We start from the raw sequence: 9,162 nt of genomic DNA, 5'->3' as shown, positions 1-9,162 counted from the left end.
CGCTCGAACGGTCGGGAGGGCACTCGGCTGGCGTTTCGGGAACGCGCAGCCTCGCCTTCTACCGACGTAACCACGACTCGCCGTTCGCGCTCCGCCGCTCCTGTTTACAGTACTAGGCGGTCCCGCAGCGGTCGGGTCGCGCATTTCGAGCGCTTCGAGCCACGGTGCAGTGGCGGGTCGAAAGCCGACCTATGAGTGCGTTGCGCCGTTTGTACCCGCGTCCGCCACCTGGCCGACCGTCCAAGGTCGCGGTGTTGGCGTCCGCTGGGCGCAACAATTTGTCACGGGGTGCCGCTCCACATTCAGGCAGCCCCGTGGGGAAAAGCCGACCCCGCGTCCAAACGGGGTCAGCGGCAGAAAGTGTCGGGCGCAGACGCAGCTGAGGCGCTCACCCTTCACAATCCGTTAATGATCCTTCCGCAGGTTCACCTACGGAAACCTTGTTACGACTTTTACTTCCTCTAAATGATCAAGTTTGGTCATCTTTCCAACAGACCGGCGCAACCGAAAGGCCGCGCCGGACATCGGTCCGAAGACCTCACTAAATCATTCAATCGGTAGTAGCGACGGGCGGTGTGTACAAAGGGCAGGGACGTAATCAACGCGAGCTTATGACTCGCGCTTACTGGGAATTCCTCGTTCAAGGGGAACAATTGCAAGCCCCTATCCCAATCACGAAAGAAGTTCCACGGGTTACCCAGTCTTTTCAGACAGGGATAAAGACACGCTGCTTCCTTCAGTGTAGCGCGCGTGCGGCCCCGGACATCTAAGGGCATCACAGACCTGTTATTGCTCTGTTTCGTGCGGCTAGGAGCCGCTTGTCCCTCTAAGAAGGTTGTAAGGTGCTGGGAACCCCGCACCTATTTAATAGGCTAGAGTCTCGTTCGTTATCGGAATTAACCAGACAAATCGCTCCACCAACTAAGAACGGCCATGCACCACCATCCACCGAATCAAGAAAGAGCTCTCAATCTGTCAATCCTCCCAGTGTCCGGGCCGGGTAAGTTTTCCCGTGTTGAGTCAAATTAAGCCGCAGGCTCCACTCCTGGTGGTGCCCTTCCGTCAATTCCTTTAAGTTTCAGCTTTGCAACCATACTTCCCCCGGAACCCAAATACTTTGGTTTCCCGGAAGCTGCCCGCCGAGTCATTTGAGTAACTCAGGCGGATCGCTGGTTGGCATCGTTTATGGTCAGAACTAGGGCGGTATCTGATCGCCTTCGAACCTCTGACTTTCGTTCTTGATCAATGAAAACATTCTTGGCAAATGCTTTCGCAGTAGTTCGTCTTGCGACGGTCCAAGAATTTCACCTCTAGCGCCGCAATACGAATGCCCCCGTCCGTCCCTCTTAATCATTACCTCGTATTCCAAAAACCAACAGAACAGAAACGAGGTCTTGTTCTATTATTCCATGCAAGTTTATTCAGGCGACTCGCCTGCGTTGAGCACTCTAATTTTTTCAAAGTAAAAGCACCGGCCATCTCGAGGCACACAATGAAGTGCACCAAGAAAGAACCGGCATGATGTTCAGTCCGAGCCGTCGCATCGGGTAGATGCACTACTCGTCTGGAACTGAGATCCAACTACGAGCTTTTTAACCGCAGCAGCTTTAGTATACGCTATTGGAGCTGGAATTACCGCGGCTGCTGGCACCAGACTTGCCCTCCAATTGATCCTCGTTAAAGGATTTAGAGTGTACTCATTTCAATTACGGGGCCTCAAAAGAGTCCCGTATTGTTATTTTTCGTCACTACCTCCCCGTGCCGGGAGTGGGTAATTTGCGCGCCTGCTGCCTTCCTTGGATGTGGTAGCCGTTTCTCAGGCTCCCTCTCCGGAATCGAACCCTGATTCTCCGTTACCCGTAACAACCATGGTAAGCAAGTAACCTACCATCGAAAGTTGATAAGGCAGACACTTGAAAGAAACGTCGCCGGCTCGTGGCCATGCGATCAGCACAAAGTTATCCAGAGTCACCACACAATACGGGCCGAAACCCGATCGATCTTGGTCTAATAAAAGCACCCGTTACCCAAAGGGCTCCAGGCTCACTGCATGTATTAGCTCTAGAATTGCCACAGTTATCCAAGTAGGAAGAAACGATCTAAGGAACCATAACTGATTTAATGAGCCATTCGCGGTTTCGCCTTATTTCGGCATGTACTTAGACATGCATGGCTTAATCTTTGAGACAAGCATATGATTACTGGCAGGATCAACCAGGTAATCGTTCGACTGCGCGTCCGTCCTCGCCTTCGGCGGGCCGGACGCAGTCTGTGTGCGGCGGAGGCCACCTTCAGGCGCCCCAACACGCTTATTTTGCACTCCGAGATGACGGCGTTCGAGCTCGCTACGGCACAACCTTCCCGAAAGACGAGTGGGAGCCGTGCGGCAAGAAGCACGTTCATGCTCGCTCTTTTTCGTTGCATCGACTCGGTCGCGCCGTGCGGGTTGCCCAAGCCCGCTGCACTGTCGGTGGACCGGCCGGAACTAGCAACGGAGCCGAGACTGCAAAGCCGCCAGACGACGGGTCACGCCCGCGTCTTCGGCGCTTTCGCATCTGAATCGCCCGAGGACGACACGGAACACACCTCGATATCGTGGTAAAACGGCACCGTCCGACAACCAGCCCCTAACGCATCAAGCGGATGAGGCTGCAGACGACTGCCGTGGATTCCCCTGGAGCAGACCCGAGGACACGCTTGACGAGGCCGAAGCCCGCCGCATATCAGACACCCGGTCGCTTTCGCGTACGCCGCTCACGAGAACCCCCACATAATAGCAGCGATAAGTACCCAGACCTCCTTGGGCACTAATACGAGCGTACTCGAGAAAATTTCACCGCGGGTGTGCCCCGAAACGTGTGGCACGTTGAGCGTGCCACAAGTCTACGTCGCTCTCAAACCCGCCGAGGTCGTAGAATTTGCGACCCTACTCACGAAATTCCCACCGAGGATACGGCCGCAAACGTACCGCACCTTGGGTAGGCCACGAGTTTGTGCAACACTACGCTGACGGCACAGCACCGAGGTCGTGCGCGCACGCACGGGAAAATTCCGCCGCGGTTTCTGCCGAAAACGTGAGGCACCACGACTCTCCGCAAGTTCGCGTCGACTGCGAAAGACCGAAGTCGTGAACGACGTGTCCGCTACTCGCCGCCGACACGCTGGACACCAAACGTACAACGACTCGACGGCGTCGTAGAGGCCCACGACGCGGTTTTCCTTAACGACGTCTCGGCGTGGCACCGACAGGTTAGAACGGCCGACCAACGTTCCCTGTCCGCCGTTCGGCTCAGTCGAAGGGCTCGGCGACTTCGGCAACGCTGCGAAGCCGCACGGTGACGCACGCCATGTCCCCATTTTTTTTTTTTTTTTTCTTTCTGCGTCTGCCGGGGTGCCCCTATAATAGCAGCGATAAGCACCCAGACCGCCGTGGGTCGCTCGCCCCGGCTGACGTGGTTTTTCGTACTCCTGCGGCGGTCGCCGTCAAGCACGTCCAAATACGCTACTTTCGTGGGCGCATTCACGCTCTTTCGCTTCGCCGGAGTGCCAGCACTCACTCTGCCAAAAACGGCGAACATCCGAGCGGCGGTTCCCACTTTTGCGTCGGCGTCGCAAACCCCGCCCCGGCAGACGAGGTTTGCCGTACTCGTGCGACGGTGGCCGGCGGGCACGTCGAAAGACGCCGATATCGTGCGCGAATTGGCGCACCTTGGCTTCACCGGAGTGCCGCCACTGACTCCTCCAAAAACGGCGAAGATCCGAGCGGCGCTTCCCACTTTCGCATCGGCGTCCCGAACTCCGCCCCGGCTGACGCGGTTTACCGTACTCGTGCGACGGTCGCCGGCGAGCACGTGGAAAGACGCCGATATCGTGCCCGAATCGGCTCCGTTCGGCTTCGCCGGAGTGCCAGCACTGGCTCGGCGAAAGACGACGAACATCCGAGCGACGGTTCTCACTATTGCGTACGCGTCGCAAACCCCGCCCCGGCAGACGCACTTTGCCGTACTCGTGCGACGGTCGCCGGCGAGCACGTAGAAAGACGCCGATATCGTGCCGGAATCGGCCCCGTTTGGCTTCGCCGGAGTGCCAGCACTCACTCGGCCACAAACGGCGAACATCCGAGCGGCGGTTCCCACTTAGCCGTCGGCGTCCCGAACTCCGCCCCGGCAGACGCGGTTGCCGAGCTCGTGCGACTAGCGACCGCGAAGCCGTCTCGCGACGCCGCTTTCGTGCGCGGCTCCCACTGCGACCTGGGTCACCCGAGGTCGACGAGCAAGAAAGAATGTCGAAAAAAAATTTTTTTTTTTTTTGCGTCTGCCGGGGTGCCCCTATAATAGCAGCGATAAGCACCCAGACCGCCATGGGTCGCTCGCCCCGGCTGACGTGGTTTTTCGTTTTCCTGCGGTGGTCGTCGTCAAGCACGTCCAAACACGCCACTTTCGTGGGCGCATTCGCGCTCTTTCGCTTCGCCGGAGTGCCAGCACTCACTCTGCCAAAAACGGCGAACATCCTAGTGGCGGTTCCCACTTTTGCGTCGGCGTCGCCAACCCCGCCCCGGCATACGCGGTTTGCCGTACTCGTGCGGCGGTGGCCGGCGGGCACGTCGAAAGACACCGATATCGTGCGCGAGTCGATGCTTCTTGGTCTCGCAGGAGGGCCGCCACTCACTCCTGCAAAAACGGCGAAGATCCGAGCGGCGCTTCCCACTTTTTCGTCGGCATCGCAAACCTCGCCCCGGCAGACGCGCTTTGCCGTACTCGTGCGACGGTCGCCGGCGAGCACGTCGAAATACGCCGATATCGTGCCCGAATCGGCCCCGTTTCGCTTCGCCGGAGTGCCAGCACTCACTCGGCCAAAAACGGCGAACATCCGAGCAGCGGTACCCACTTAGCCGTCGGCATCCCGAACTCCGCGCCGGCTGACGCGGTTGCCGAGCTCGTGCGACTAGCGACCGCGAACGCGTCTCGCGACGCCGCTTTCGTGCGCGGCTCCCATTGCGACCTGGGTTACCCGAGCTCGACCAGCAAAAAAGAAGGTCGAAAAAAAATTTTTTTTTTCTGCGTCTGCCGGGGTGCCCCTATAATAGCAGCGATAAGCACCCAGACCGCCGTGGGTCGCTCGCCCCGGCTGACGTGGTTTTTCGTACTCCTGCAGCGGTCGCCGTCAAGCACGTCCAAATACGCCACTTTCGTGGGCGCTTTCGCGCTCTTTCGCGTCGCCGGTGTGCCAGCACTCACTCTGCCAAAAACGGCGAACATCCTAGTGGCGGTTCCCACTTTTGCGTCGGCGTCGCCAACCCCGCCCCGGCATACGCGGTTTGCCGTACTCGTGCGGCGGTGGCCGGCGGGCACGTCGAAAGACACCGATATCGTGCGCGAGTCGATGCTTCTTGGTCTCGCAGGAGGGCCGCCACTCACTCCTGCAAAAACGGCGAAGATCCGAGCGGCGCTTCCCACTTTTTCGTCGGCATCGCAAACCTCGCCCCGGCAGACGCGCTTTGCCGTACTCGTGCGACGGTCGCCGGCGAGCACGTCGAAATACGCCGATATCGTGCCCGAATCGGCCCCGTTTCGCTTCGCCGGAGTGCCAGCACTCACTCGGCCAAAAACGGCGAACATCCGAGCAGCGGTACCCACTTAGCCGTCGGCATCCCGAACTCCGCGCCGGCTGACGCGGTTGCCGAGCTCGTGCGACTAGCGACCGCGAACGCGTCTCGCGACGCCGCTTTCGTGCGCGGCTCCCATTGCGACCTGGGTTACCCGAGCTCGACCAGCAAAAAAGAAGGTCGAAAAAAAATTTTTTTTTTCTGCGTCTGCCGGGGTGCCCCTATAATAGCAGCGATAAGCACCCAGACCGCCGTGGGTCGCTCGCCCCGGCTGACGTGGTTTTTCGTACTCCTGCAGCGGTCGCCGTCAAGCACGTCCAAATACGCCACTTTCGTGGGCGCTTTCGCGCTCTTTCGCGTCGCCGGTGTGCCAGCACTCACTCTGCCAAAAACGGCCAACATCCGAGCGGCGGTTCCCACTTTTGCGTCGGCGTCGTAAACCCCGCCCCGGCAGACGCGGTTTGCCCTACTCGTTCGACGGTCGCCGGCGAGCGCGTCGAAAGACGCCGATATCGTGCGCTAATTGGCGCTCCTTGGCTTCTCCGGAGTGCCGCCACTCACTCCTCCAAAAACGGCGAAGATCCGAGCGGCGTTCTCCACTTTCGCATCGGCGTCCCGAACTCCGCCCGGGCTGACGCGGTTTACCGTACTCGTGCGACGGTCGCCGCCGGGCACGTCGAAAGACGCCGATATCGTGCCGTAATCGGCCCCGTTTGGCTTCGCCCGAGTGCCAGCACTCACTCGGCCAAAAACGGCGAACATCCGAGCAGCGTTTCCCACTTTCGCATCGGCGTCCCGAAGCCCGCCCCGGCAGACGCGGTTTGCCCTACTCGAGCGACGGTCGCCGGCGATCACGTCGAAAGGCGCCGAATTCGTGCACGAATCGATGCTTCTTGGTCTCGCAGGAGGGCCGCCACTCACTCCTGCAAAAACGGCGAAGATCCGAGTTGCGCTTCCCACTTTTTCGTCGGCGTCCCGAACTACGCCCCGGCTGACGCGGTTTACCGTACTCGTGCGACGGTCGCCGGCGGGCACTTCAAAATACGCCGATTTCGTGGGCGCATTCACGCTGTTTCGCTTCCCCGGAGTGCCAACACTCACTCTGCCGAAAGCGGCGATCATCCGAGCGGCGGTTCCCACTTTTGCGTCGGCTTCGCAAACGGCGCCCCGGCAGACGCGCTCGTGCGACGTACTCGTGCGACGGTCGCCGGCGAGCACGTCGAAAGACGCCGATATCGTGCTCGAATCGACCCCGTTTCGCTTCGCCGGAGTGCTGCCAGTCACGGCGCAGAGAACGGCGAACAAGTGTTTTTTTTTTTTTTTCCTAGAATTTGTGTTATAGAAGGCACATTTGATATCGGACGATAATTTTCAACTTTATCACGCGCACCGATTTTCGTGTAGAGGTTTGCAAGTTTATGGGAATTTCTCCACTTGGAATAATGCGATTTAGTAGTACTACGAGAACTTCATGGATGTACTCAAGGGTACGGGGCAAGTCAGTTACGTCAACACCTGCAGATTTTTTACACTTCAAACTGAAAATTGTTGGTTGTGAGTCCTCGTGTGATATTAAAGGCCGATTCGCTAACACATAGAACAAAGAAAGAAAGGAAGAAAAAACGCCCGCGCTCGCTCAAGAAACCTGGGTTCGCAACAAGTGGCAACAACAAGCAACCGAGCGAGTGCGCCAAAACCCGTGGCGGCCGAACAAACGCGAAGTCCCAACCGCGTCAGCCGGGGCGGCACGGGACAGGAAAAATCACTTCAGCCGGGGCGGCGGGGCACCGAATAAACCTCGTCACCTCGTCGCAGGATAAAAGAGGAAACAAAAAGTCTAAACAGCGTCTGCTGGAGCGAATGCGTAATAAAACAACAACAACAACAAAAAAAAAACACCCGCGCTCAAGAAGTCTGCAATCCTCACAAAAGGCGACTGTGACCGAGCAGCGTCAGCCGGGGCCGTGCGGAAACGGAAAAACCGCGACTACCGGGGCGTCGAGGCACCGAAAAATCCACTTCAGCCGCGGCGAAAAAAAAAACAAAAAGAAAGACGGAGGGGGGGGGGGGAACCACGTCTGCCGGGGCGAAGGAAAAAAAAAAACGCGTCTGCCGGGGCGAGCCCGGGTGCGGCACCACCGGGAAAACTGTGGCAAACAGACATGGCGATCGAGTGAGTGGGCCGCCAGCCAGGCTCAGCCAAAAAGTGCAAAGTCCGAACTGCGTCAGCCGGGGCGGCAAAAACCGCGTCAGCCGGGGCGGCGCAAAAAACCGCGTCTGCCGGGGCGGCACGAAACCGCGTCAGCCGGGGCGGGGCGAAAACTGCGTCAGCCGGGGCGAAAAGAAAAAAAAAAAACGCGTCTGCCGGGGCAAGCCCGGGTGCGGCACCACCGGGAAAACTGTGGCAAACAGACATGGCGATCGAGTGAGTGGGCCGCCAGCCAGGCACAGCCGAAAAGTGCAAAGTCCGAACCGTGTCAGCCGGGGCGACGCAAAAACCGCGTCAGCCGGGGCGGCGCGAAAACCGCGTCAGCCGGGGCGGCACGAAACCGCGTCAGCCGGGGCGGCGCGAAAACTGCGTCAGCCGGGGCGGCGCGAAAACCTCGTCAGCCGGGGCGAGCGAAAAGGGGGGGGGGGGGAACCACGTCTGCCGGGGCGAAAGAAAAAAAAACGCGTCTGCCGGGGCGAGCCCGGGTGCGGCACCACCGGGAAGACTGTGGCAAACAGACATGGCGATCGAGTGAGTGGGCCGCCAGCCAGGCTCAGCCCAAAAAGTGCCAAGTCCGAACTGCGTCAGCCGGGGCGGCAAAAACCGCGTCAGCCGGGGCGGCGCGAAAACCGCGTCTGCCGGGGCGGCGCGAAAACTGCGTCTGCCGGGGCGAGCCCGGGTGCGGCACCACCGGGAAAACTGTGGCAAACAGACATGGCGATCGAGTGAGTGGGCCGCCAGCCAGGCACAGCCGAAAAGTGCTAAGTCCGAACTGCGTCTGCCGGGGCGGCACGAAACCGCGTCAGCCGGGGCGGCGCGAAAACCGCGTCTGCCGGGGCGGCACGAAACCGCGTCAGCCGGGGCGGCGCGAAAACTGCGTCAGCCGGGGCGAGCCCGGGTGCGGCACCACCGGGAAAACTGTGGCAAACAGACATGGCGATCGAGTGAGTGGGCCGCCAGCCAGGCACAGCCGAAAAGTGCTAAGTCCGAACTGCGTCTGCCGGGGCGGCACGAAACCGCGTCAGCCGGGGCGGCGCGAAAACCGCGTCTGCCGGGGCGGCACGAAACCGCGTCAGCCGGGGCGGCGCGAAAACTGCGTCAGCCGGGGCGAGCCCGGGTGCGGCACCACCGGGAAAACTGTGGCAAACAGACATGGCGATCGAGTGAGTGGGCCGCCAGCCAGGCACAGCCGAAAAGTGCTAAGTCCGAACTGCGTCAGCCGGGGCGGCAAAAACCGCGTCAGCCGGGGCGGCGCAAAAAACCGCGTCTGCCGGGGCGGCACGAAACCGCGTCAGCCGGGGCGGCGCGAAAACTGCGTCAGCCGGGGCGAAAGAAAAAAAAAAAAAAC

At 59.9% G+C, this 9,162-nt stretch overlaps 1 non-coding gene across 1 annotated transcript; it reads right to left on the bottom strand.

Annotated features, from left to right (window-relative positions):
• Positions 1-406: 406 nt before the first annotated feature.
• Positions 407-2,221, bottom strand: LOC142794102 (small subunit ribosomal RNA). Its single transcript, XR_012892070.1, has one exon. It is a non-coding gene; the product is annotated as a small subunit ribosomal RNA (ribosomal RNA).
• Positions 2,222-9,162: the final 6,941 nt, after the last annotated feature.

Source organism: Rhipicephalus microplus, unplaced genomic scaffold (assembly GCF_043290135.1).
Source record: "Rhipicephalus microplus isolate Deutch F79 unplaced genomic scaffold, USDA_Rmic scaffold_374, whole genome shotgun sequence".
In the NCBI taxonomy this organism is placed as follows: domain Eukaryota; kingdom Metazoa; phylum Arthropoda; class Arachnida; order Ixodida; family Ixodidae; genus Rhipicephalus; species Rhipicephalus microplus.
The sequence above is the reverse complement of the archived record's forward strand: the minus strand, read 5'-3'. Positions and strand labels throughout refer to the sequence as shown.